This window comes from Rattus rattus, chromosome 1, assembly GCF_011064425.1.
Source record: "Rattus rattus isolate New Zealand chromosome 1, Rrattus_CSIRO_v1, whole genome shotgun sequence".
NCBI classification, from domain to species: Eukaryota; Metazoa; Chordata; class Mammalia; order Rodentia; family Muridae; genus Rattus; species Rattus rattus.
In genome coordinates this window covers 230,946,693-230,956,620 of record NC_046154.1, presented here as the reverse complement: position 1 = coordinate 230,956,620, position 9,928 = coordinate 230,946,693, and the positions used below count along the sequence as shown (strand labels likewise).

Below are 9,928 nucleotides of genomic sequence, written 5' to 3'. Positions count from 1 at the left end.
TAGAAGAGTTTTTATCTCTATATTATTATTTAGTAAAATGTACTCGTGATGGTTGATTTTGATTATCAACTTGATTTAATTTAGAAATACAGAAATAAATCTCTGGGTGTGTCTACAGGGGGTTATATAAATTTAATGAAGATTGGAGAACCCTTCCAAAATGTGAGGTATGCAATCCCACGCGCTAGCCCCTCAGGCTGAGCCTAAACATTCATCGTTCTCTGAGTCCCGAGTGCCCATGCAATGTGTTCAGCCAGCTACCTGCTCTGGCTGCCATACCTTTCTCACCATGGTGGAACATAGGAACCGTTCACCCCCTTAAATTGTTGTTAGATAGTCTTTCCACGGAACATAAAGCTGACTAATGCATTAATAATGTTTTTGATATGCTTGAATTACCCTAGATGCACAGAACACATGAAACTCAAGACAGATGATCAAAATGGGAATGCTTCACTCCTTCTTTAAAAGGGGAACAAGAATATCCTTGGCAGGGAATAGGGAGGCAAAGATTAAAACAGAGGCAGAAGGAACACCCATTCAGAGCCTGCCCCACATGTGGCCCATACATATACAGCCACCCAATTAGACAAGATGGATGAAGCAAAGAAGTGCAGGTCGACAGGAACCAGATGTAGATCTCTCCTGAGAGACCCAGCCAGAATACAGCAAATACAGAGGCGAATGCCAGCAGCAAACCACTGAACTGAGAACGGGACCCCCATTGAAGGAATCAGAGCAAGGACTGGAAGAGCTTGAAGGGGCTAGAGACCCCATATGAACAACAATGCCAAACATCCAGAGCTTCCAGGGAGTAAGCCACTACCCAAAGACTATACATGGACTGACCCTGGGCTCCCACCTCATAGGTAGCAATGAATAGCCTAGTAAGAGCACCAGTGGAAGGGGAAGTCCTTGGCCCTGCCAAGACTGAACCCCCAGTGAATGTGATTGTTGGGGGGAGGCAGTAATGGGGGGAGGATGGGGAGGGGAACACCCATATCGAAGGGGAGGGGGAGGGGTTAGGGGGATGTTGGCCCGGAAACCGGGAAAGGGAATGACAATCGAAATGTAAATAAGAAATACTCAAGTTAATAAAGAAAAAAAAAAAAAAAAAATTATGTTTTTGATAACAGCTACTGTAAACTCAAGCCCTTCAGAAGCCTAGCAGGTAAGTAAATGTTTAATCTCGACAATATGCAAACACAACCACATAAACTTTATATAACAAGAATATCAGAGATTGTAACAAATCAGAGTTGTAATCACAGTTTTAATAAGGGTTTATTTTATTTTATTTCTGGTTGTGTGAGTGTTCCTGTGTGGATATATATGTACAGCGTACCTGTGGAGGCCAGAAGAGAACAATGAATCTTGGAGCTAGAATTCTGGCGTGTTTTAATCTGCCCAAAGTAGGTGCTAAAATCTGAATTTTAAGCCACTGAGTTGCATTTCCAGACCTTAAAAGTTAATTTTATTAAGATTTACTGAACATACATTTGACATTCTTTTATAACTAACTAATTCATCTTTAGTTATGTTAGATTCTTGTAGAAGAAAGAAGTTATTGAAGAGAATAGACTTTGCTACCTTCTCCCACATACTACATCCTAGATTCATGAAGTGGTTCTTGCTTTCACTGAAATTTACATGCTTGGCTAGTCTACACTTGGAAATTTTATTTCTTCTTATCTCGGTCAAACTCTTGTATAAATGCAAGATAAATCACTGTTTTTCTTCTCTCATTCTATCATCCAAAGACATGACTCTAATATAAAAGGGTGGTGCAAGTTTGTTTGAAAAGTCCTGGAAGGTCAGTACAAGACTGAACCTGATGGTGGAGCTCATGGATTGGGTAATTCAGTGAAGTCAAAATGAAAGAATGTCTTCCAGGGAAATGGGTTCCTCAAGGCCAATCCAACAAGTTTTTACTTCTGCATTTGGGGTGAGAATCATTAATTTTTCCCCAGATTTTCTCCAAAGTTGATGGGTGCAAAAGGATACTTTGTAGAAGGCATTTCTTGTTATAGAAAACCGTCCTCTTATCCATTGCCCTCTGAGAAACATTAACAGACTTGTGCATTTATAGGATTTATGCAACGGTTACATGCCTAGAATTTTGAGTCAAACAGAAATGGATTTGGGTTCTAGGTAATCTTGACAGATTTACTTTTCTTCTTAGTGTCTGATTTACTTTTCTTTTTAGTCAGTGTTGTCTTTACATAAAATAAAAATTATATTAGCACTTCTTTTACAATGAAATGCATTCTGTGACAAGGGAATTATTTAGTAACTGCTAACAATTTATAACCATAAGAATTCTTCAGAAATGGGAACCACACCAATCCTGACACAAACCCTGGTCAAATAATGAAACTTCTGAGCAACAAATACCTTTTGTTGAGAACTAATTTTTTATTCACTAAATAAAATTATGCATTTTAAATACTTGTTAAACATCTGTGAAAAATAAAATGTAATATTTGTCACTGCCTATTCAATACTAGCACAAGAGATGTCAAGAAAGTCTATGTTGGGTGGATAGTGGAGGTATATAGGGCCAGTAATAGCCTCATCCTTCTTTCTAAAGGGAAAAGAACAGTGGGTAGCCCCCCTTGCTATCTACTGCAATAGAATATAAGCTTAGGTTTGAGTGTAACACTGAGTTTAAAGGAAGTAGCAAGTGTACGCTCTCATTGTTGTACAGTTTTATTTAGCAAGTGAAGAGTCAAATAAAAGTTAGACACGATCTCACAGTAAACTCCACGATCCTCTTCTATTACAATCACTCTATCCTTTTCCAACATGTTCCATTAGATTTAAGTACAGGAATGTTTTGCAGATATATCCATTGAGACTGGGCTCCACAACTCTGTATTTTGATTGGTTATGATTTTTCTGTATGATAACTATCTGTTTAGAGGAGAGGTTTCCTTGGTGAGCAGTGACAACTATACTTACCTATTGGTATAAGGAAAAATGTTGAGATTATTATTAGGGATATACTGCTTAGGTCATTAGTGTTTGGAGAGTCTGCTCTAATAACCATGACTTCCCTGGAGCTGAGTAATTAGCTAGGTTTTCAGTACCAGTAACGGCCACCTTCTTGTTGAGCCTATCTTATGTCCAATTAGAGACCTGTTGGTTACTCTCAAGGTATGTGTGCCACTACTGTGTCTGTAGGGTTATTGTGCCATTCTGGTCACTAATGTGGTTCAAAGGCCGCATACTTGAATAGAACTGCTAGTTGTTCCTTTCCTTTGGAAATTTGAATGGTGCCTTCTGTTATCATGAACGTTAGTCTTTGGGAGGGAACATTAAATCCAGTTCCAGTTCAAGGGTCTCGGGGACCTGTTTCTGAATTGCCTGATGTCTTCAGCAATAGGAACTTATCTTCCATTTCTGGGGTATAACCTAGGGCAACTGCAGTAGGCTGTATGTTTTGTAGTCTCTCTTATATTTTTAATTATTTATTAATCATTTTATTCATTTACATTGCAAATGTTATCCCCATTCCTGGTCTCCCCTCCACAAATACCCCACCCCATCCCACCCCCTTTCCCTCTAAGAGGGTGCTCCAACACCCATTCTGACCTCACCCCTCTGGCATCCCTTTCTTGGGCAGTTCTTGCCAATAGCTTAAAAGAGTAATTTTCATATATGGCATTGGAGTTTTGTTTCCTTGGTCTATCAGAAACTATGCCCATAAAAAGTCTCACCAACATAACTACCCAAACATGATCTGAACGAGACCAGAAACAATAGACATGCCAAAGTGGATGGGCAAAGGCCTCAGAGGCCTCAATCCTACACAAAGAATTACAAGCAACTTGGGAGAGGACATTTCCCAGGGAAGAGCATACCAATTGGTTGTTCAGTGCCATATATATATATATATATATATATATATATATATATATATATATATATTAAAAAAAGAGGCCATGTATTTTTGAGGAAGAATAAAACCGGGACAATCAGGTAGTTAGAGAGAGAAGGAAAGAGAGAAATGTTATAACTTCATTATAAGCTCAGAAAATATTAAAAATACTGAGATAAAATAAAAGAAAAGTAAATAGTTCTACAATAATTCCATTAATTATTTAATTTAATCTCCTTTAAATTTTTTGTGATATGAGCAACCTGATAAACCTGAAATTATCATGATTTGACTGAAAAGCACCCAGGTGCTTGGTTCGTCCGCATATATGTCTATTCCAGATCCCCAGACATTTAAGAAACCGATTTAGTCTTTTTTCAAGTCCTTAAAACTCAATATATGCCCAGACTTAACAATCTTTCAACACCATGAATCCTAATTTGTCTCCAAATATATTGATTTTTTAAAAAGTATTTGTTGGTTGTATATGTGTAGTCATTTGCTTTTGTGAAGCATTTAAGATTAGTGACTGAATTCTCTGTCCTTCTTGCCAATGGGCACTTTCAAACCACTAAGTCATCACAGCTAAATATTCAGATCATAAAGCTAGTGCTTAGAGTGCTTATTTGTCAACTGGTAAATATAATACAAAGGCCATACAAAGCACAAAATAGCTTTGTCAGCCAAAGACAAAGGGATTCTATTCATGAAAACTGCTTCTTTCATAGCGGTCTCCAGTCCAGACTTCACTCAGAGGTCCCACTAAAGGAGGCAGCTTTGATTTTCCTTCAAGCAGGCAATAAAGAGTAAGTAATAGCCTTCTGTGGGTCATTACTAGAGCAGGTGTTGATACACTGTGGTCCATGAGCCACCTTGGAGCTAGTCCCTTTTGGCCTATAAAATTGAGACTATTTCACATAATTTTAGATGGTTAAAGTTGAAAACTTAGTATATCCTTTGTTATGGCCAAAAATGATATGAGATTAGAATTGAATTGTATACAAAATAAAGTCTTATTGGAATATAGTAATTCATTTGAGATTAAAGATGATTTTTTTATTTTTTTATTTTTTTTTGATGTAGGAATACACTCTGTTTATTGGATTCCATTTATCTAAGAATCAAGGTTAAAATTATTTCCTATATCAGAGCAAACAATTGATTGAGGAAAATGTTAACAAGATTGTTATCTAGTATATACAAGAATACAAAATAAATATGAATAAAGAAATAAAAGCAACCCAGTTAAAAATAGGTTATGGATATTAGCAGTTAGTTTTCAAAGGAACAGATGAAAAAACATAAAGAAATACCTTAATTCAATGTCTGACATGCTTAACAATCATGGAAATACAAATGAAAAGTACATTTAGAATTCATCTTCTTTTGTTCAATAAAAGGGAATTCATGCATAGTAATGTAAAACTAGCCAATTAACCTATTCTAAAGAAGCAAGGCCCTAGAAGACAATATTCTAATCAAATTTTCAAATATTAGTATATATTTTCACTTTATTCTAATCATTCATCCTTAAACCCACAGAGAAAAGTCTCACCCCACATGAAATGGGTTTCATTTTACAGCAGACAGAGACTCCTACAGATAAACACAACTTATCAAGATGCAGAGAACAAATAAACATATTCTGATTTCAACTCATATCTACAAAGCAACACCTACATCTATGCACCATCTGATATTCAAAGCAGGAGGCAGAAATTTTAAGAACCAAATGTTCAAGACAACTAAATATCCTCTACAAAGGGAAACTGCACTTAATTATATGTCAACAAATCATTGTCTAAATAAGACTTGGAGCATGACAATGCCATTTCACATGCAAACATAGATGGTGGCAAATTCACCAGGTCCAATTTTTTTTTTTTATTATTATTATTAACTTGAGTATTTCTTATATACATTTTGAGTGTTATTCCCTTCCGGCTTTCCGGCAAACATCCCCCTCCCCTTTCCTTATGGGGTGTTCCCTCCAACCTCCCCATTGCTGCCCTCTCCCCAACAGTCTAGTTCACTAGGGGTTCAGTCTTAGCAGGACCCAGGGCTTCCCCTTCCACTGGTGCTCTTACTAGGATATTCATTGCTACCTCACGAGGTCAGAGTCCAGGGTCAGTCCATGTATAGTCTTTGGGTAGTGGCTTATCCCTGGAAGTCTGGTTGGTTGGCATTGTTGTACATATGGGGGTCTGAGCCCTTCAAGCTCTTCCAGTTCTTTTCTCTGATTCCTTCAACAGGGTCCTGTTCTCAGTTCAGTGGTTTCCTGCTGGCATACGCCTCTGTATTTGCTGTATTCTGGTTGTGTTCTCAGGAGCGATCTGCATTCACATTTTGATCATCCGTCTTGAGTTTCATTTGTTCTAGGCATCTAGGGTAATTCAAGCATTTGGGCTAATAGCCACTTATCAATGAGAACATACCATGTATGTCTTTCTGTGATTGGGTTAGCTCACTCAGGATGATAGTTTCCAGTTCCAACCATTTGCCTACGAATTTCACAAAGTCATTGTTTTTGATGGGTGAGTAATATTCCATTGTGTAGATGTACCACATTTTCTGTATCCATTCCTCTGTTGAAGGGCATCTGGGTTCTTTCCAGCTTCTGGCTATTATGAATAAGGCTGCGATGAACATAGTGGAGCACGTGTCTTTTTTATATGTTGGGGCATCTTTTGGGGATATGCCCAAGAGAGGTATAGCTGGATCCTCAGGCAGTTCAATGTCCAATTTTCTGAGGAACCTCCAGACTGATTTCCAGAATGGTTGTAGCAGTCTGCAACCCCACCAACAATGGAGGAGTGTTCCTCCTTTCTCCGCATCCTCGCCAGCATTTGCTGTCACCTGAGTTTTTGATTTTAGCCATTCTCACTGGTGTGAGGTGAAATCTCAGGGTTGTTTTGATTTGCATTTCCCTTATGACTAACGATGTTGAACATTTCTTTAGGTGTTTCTCAGCCATTCGGCATTCCTCAGCTGTGAATTCTCTGTTTAGCTCTGAACCCCATTTTTTAATAGGGTTATTTGTCTCCCTGCTGTCTAACTTCTTCAGTTCTTTGTATATTTTGGATATAAGCCCTCTATCTGTTGTAGGATTGGTAAAGATCTTTTCCCAATCTGTTGGTTGCCGTTTTGTCCTAACCACAGTGTCCTTTGCCTTACAGAAGCTTTGCAGTTTTATGAGATCCCATTTGTCGATTCTTGATCTTAGAGCATAAGCCATGGGTGTTTTGTTCAGGAAATTTTTTCCAGTGCCCATGTGTTCCAAATGCTTCCCTAGTTTTTCTTCTATTAGTTTGAGTGTATCTGGTTTGATGTGGAGGTCCTTGATCCACTTGGACTTAAGCTTTGTACAGGGTGATAAGCATGGATCGATCTGCATTCTTCTACATGTTGACCTCCAGTTGAACCAGCACCATTTGCTGAAAATGCTATCTTTTTTCCATTGGATGGTTTTAAATGAAACAATTACATCAGAGCTGTGGAAAATACTCTATGACCTGCAAAATGTGATATTCACTGTGTTATCCTTTACAGAGAATTATTGCCACCTCTGTATTAGACAATGCTCGGGATGTCTACTATCCTACTACTACTGGAAATGGGACTTTAACCCACCCCAAGCCACCTTGCATATGAGATAAAATGTAGGGCAGAAGAAACTACTTAAGAGAGTACTACATTGTGATGTACTATTCAAGTATAATGTAAACAAACTTCTAAATAGCTGAATTTCTGAGTGTTCCCTTTTATAAAATGAAAATGACAATTCATAATCTCTTCCTTTATTTCAGCTCTTTCTGTCTCTATCTTTCCTATCATTTTGACACATGACAAATAATCCTAAGGGAAACTTATCTCTTTTTGTTTTTTCCCTTCACAAAATGGAAGTTTACAATATCTGTTGGAAATATTGCTTTTGCTCACTTTTGGATATCTATAATAAAAATAGAATATAAATATTAGTTTCACTTTTTCATTTCTCATATTCATAATGAATATAAAGAATATGCTTGGACAAAAAAGTTTATAATAATTTTAATTTTTCTCAGTAATTTTCAAGATTTGTTTTCATGTGTTTTGTGTGTGTGTGTGTGTGTGTGTGTGTGTATGTGTTGGATGGATTTGTGTATGTAAAGTACAATGTTCACAGAGGACAAAAGAGAGCATCAGATCCCCAGGAACACACCTGAAAACAAGATTTGATTTAAATCACATCTCATGATGATGATAGAGGACTTTAAGAAGGACATAAATAACTCTTAAAGAAATACAGGAAAATACAGCTAAACAAGTAGAAGCCCTTAAAAAGAAACACAAAATCCTCAAAGAATTAGAGAAAAGCCCAGAGTCCGGGAGTCAAAGCCGTTGTCAACCTAGTCCTGTCCTGTAGTCACCTGCCTCTTCTTTTTTTGCTTCCAATAGACAGATGCCGCTGTGTCTTTCGCCAAGGACTTCTTGGCTGGTGGAGGGCCAGCCATCTCCAAGATGGCGGTAGCACCCATCGAAGGGGTCAAGCTGCTGCTGCACATCCAGCACGCCAGCAAGCAAATCAATACGGCAGATAAGCATACAAGGGGCATCACAGACTGTGTGGTTCCCCACAAGGGAACCCCAAAGAGCAGAGTCCTGTCCTTCAAGGGCAACCTGGCCAATGTCATCAGATACTTCCCCACCCAGGCTCTCAACTTTGCCTTCAAAGATAAATACAATCAGATCTTTTGGTGGTATGGACAAGAGGATCCAGTTTTTACGGTACTTTGCAGGGAACCTGGCATCAGGTGGTGCTGCTGGGGCCACATCCTTGTGCTTTCTTTGTGTGCCATTCTTGATTTTGCCCGCACCCGCCTAGCAGCTGATGTGGGCAAAGCTGGTTTGAAAGGAATTCAAAGGCTTTGGTGACTGCCTGGTTAAGATCTACAAATCTGATGGGATTAATGGCCTGCACCACAGCTTTTAATGTGTCAGTACAGGGCATTATCATCTGAGCCACCTATTTCGGTATCTATGACACTGCAAAGGGAATGCTCCCAGATCCCAAGAATACTCACATCTTCATCAGCTGGATGATTGCACAGTCTGTCACTGCTGTTGCTGGCCTGACTTCAAATCCTTTTGACACAGTTCACGTCAGTATGAAGATGCAGTCTGGATGCAAAGAACGATATCATGTATACAGGCACGCTTTGACTGCTGGCGAAGACCGCTCGAGACGAAGGAAGCAAGGACTTTTTCAAGGGTGCATGGTCCAACGTTCTCAGAGGCATGGGTGGTGCCTTTTGTGCTTGTTCTTATGATGAGATCAAGAAGTACACATAATTATGTCTAGGTGTTCTCCCTGGAACAGGCATGTTGTATAATAGACCATATTCTTGAACATTCTGACAGATTCTCTGGGTTTGTCTGTTTTATCAATGGCAACTATTTACCAGTTGAAAAGTGGGAAGCAATAATATTCATCTTGACTAGTTTTCTCTTAAAGCCATTTCCATAATGACAATAATGAGCAGGACTCAGGCAAGAGGAGGACGCCCAGCTACATCCAGGACATGGAGGCATAAAAGACCAGGCCTAGATTCTTCCCACCCCTCGGCTGGAAATGTCTGGTTCTGGCACTGTAAGGTAGGACACACAGCTCCTGAAGGACAGAGTTGTCTCTGTTCATTTGCACAGACCTTCACATTCAGACACACACTGCACAACACACTGGTCATTGTCATGCACTGACCCTGTATTCTCACTAGGCTGGTTTGTTTCATGTCTTTGCCCAGGGCTGTGAAGGACAGTCCCATGGTTTGACAGCTCTGTGTCTACTGGGATCACGGACTCATGATGGGACAGACAGGACAATCGGGAAGGTGGGATTGTACTGAGGTCCTTGTGGTCCCTTCTAAGTCCATTTTCATGAATCCCACAGCACTTGTGCCTGTGTCATCTGGAGTGAAATCTGCCTGAGTTTCCTGTGAATGGGAGGTTCATGGGACAATCCTGACTGACCTGTGGACAAGTCCTCTTCCCACCCTTGGCGTGTGCTAA

The 9,928-nt window shown here is 39.3% G+C and overlaps 1 pseudogene; it reads left to right on the top strand.

The window, feature by feature from the left end:
- The first annotated feature begins 1,103 nt into the window (after positions 1 to 1,103).
- Positions 1,104 to 9,211, top strand: LOC116890094 (annotated as a pseudogene).
- Positions 9,212 to 9,928: the final 717 nt, after the last annotated feature.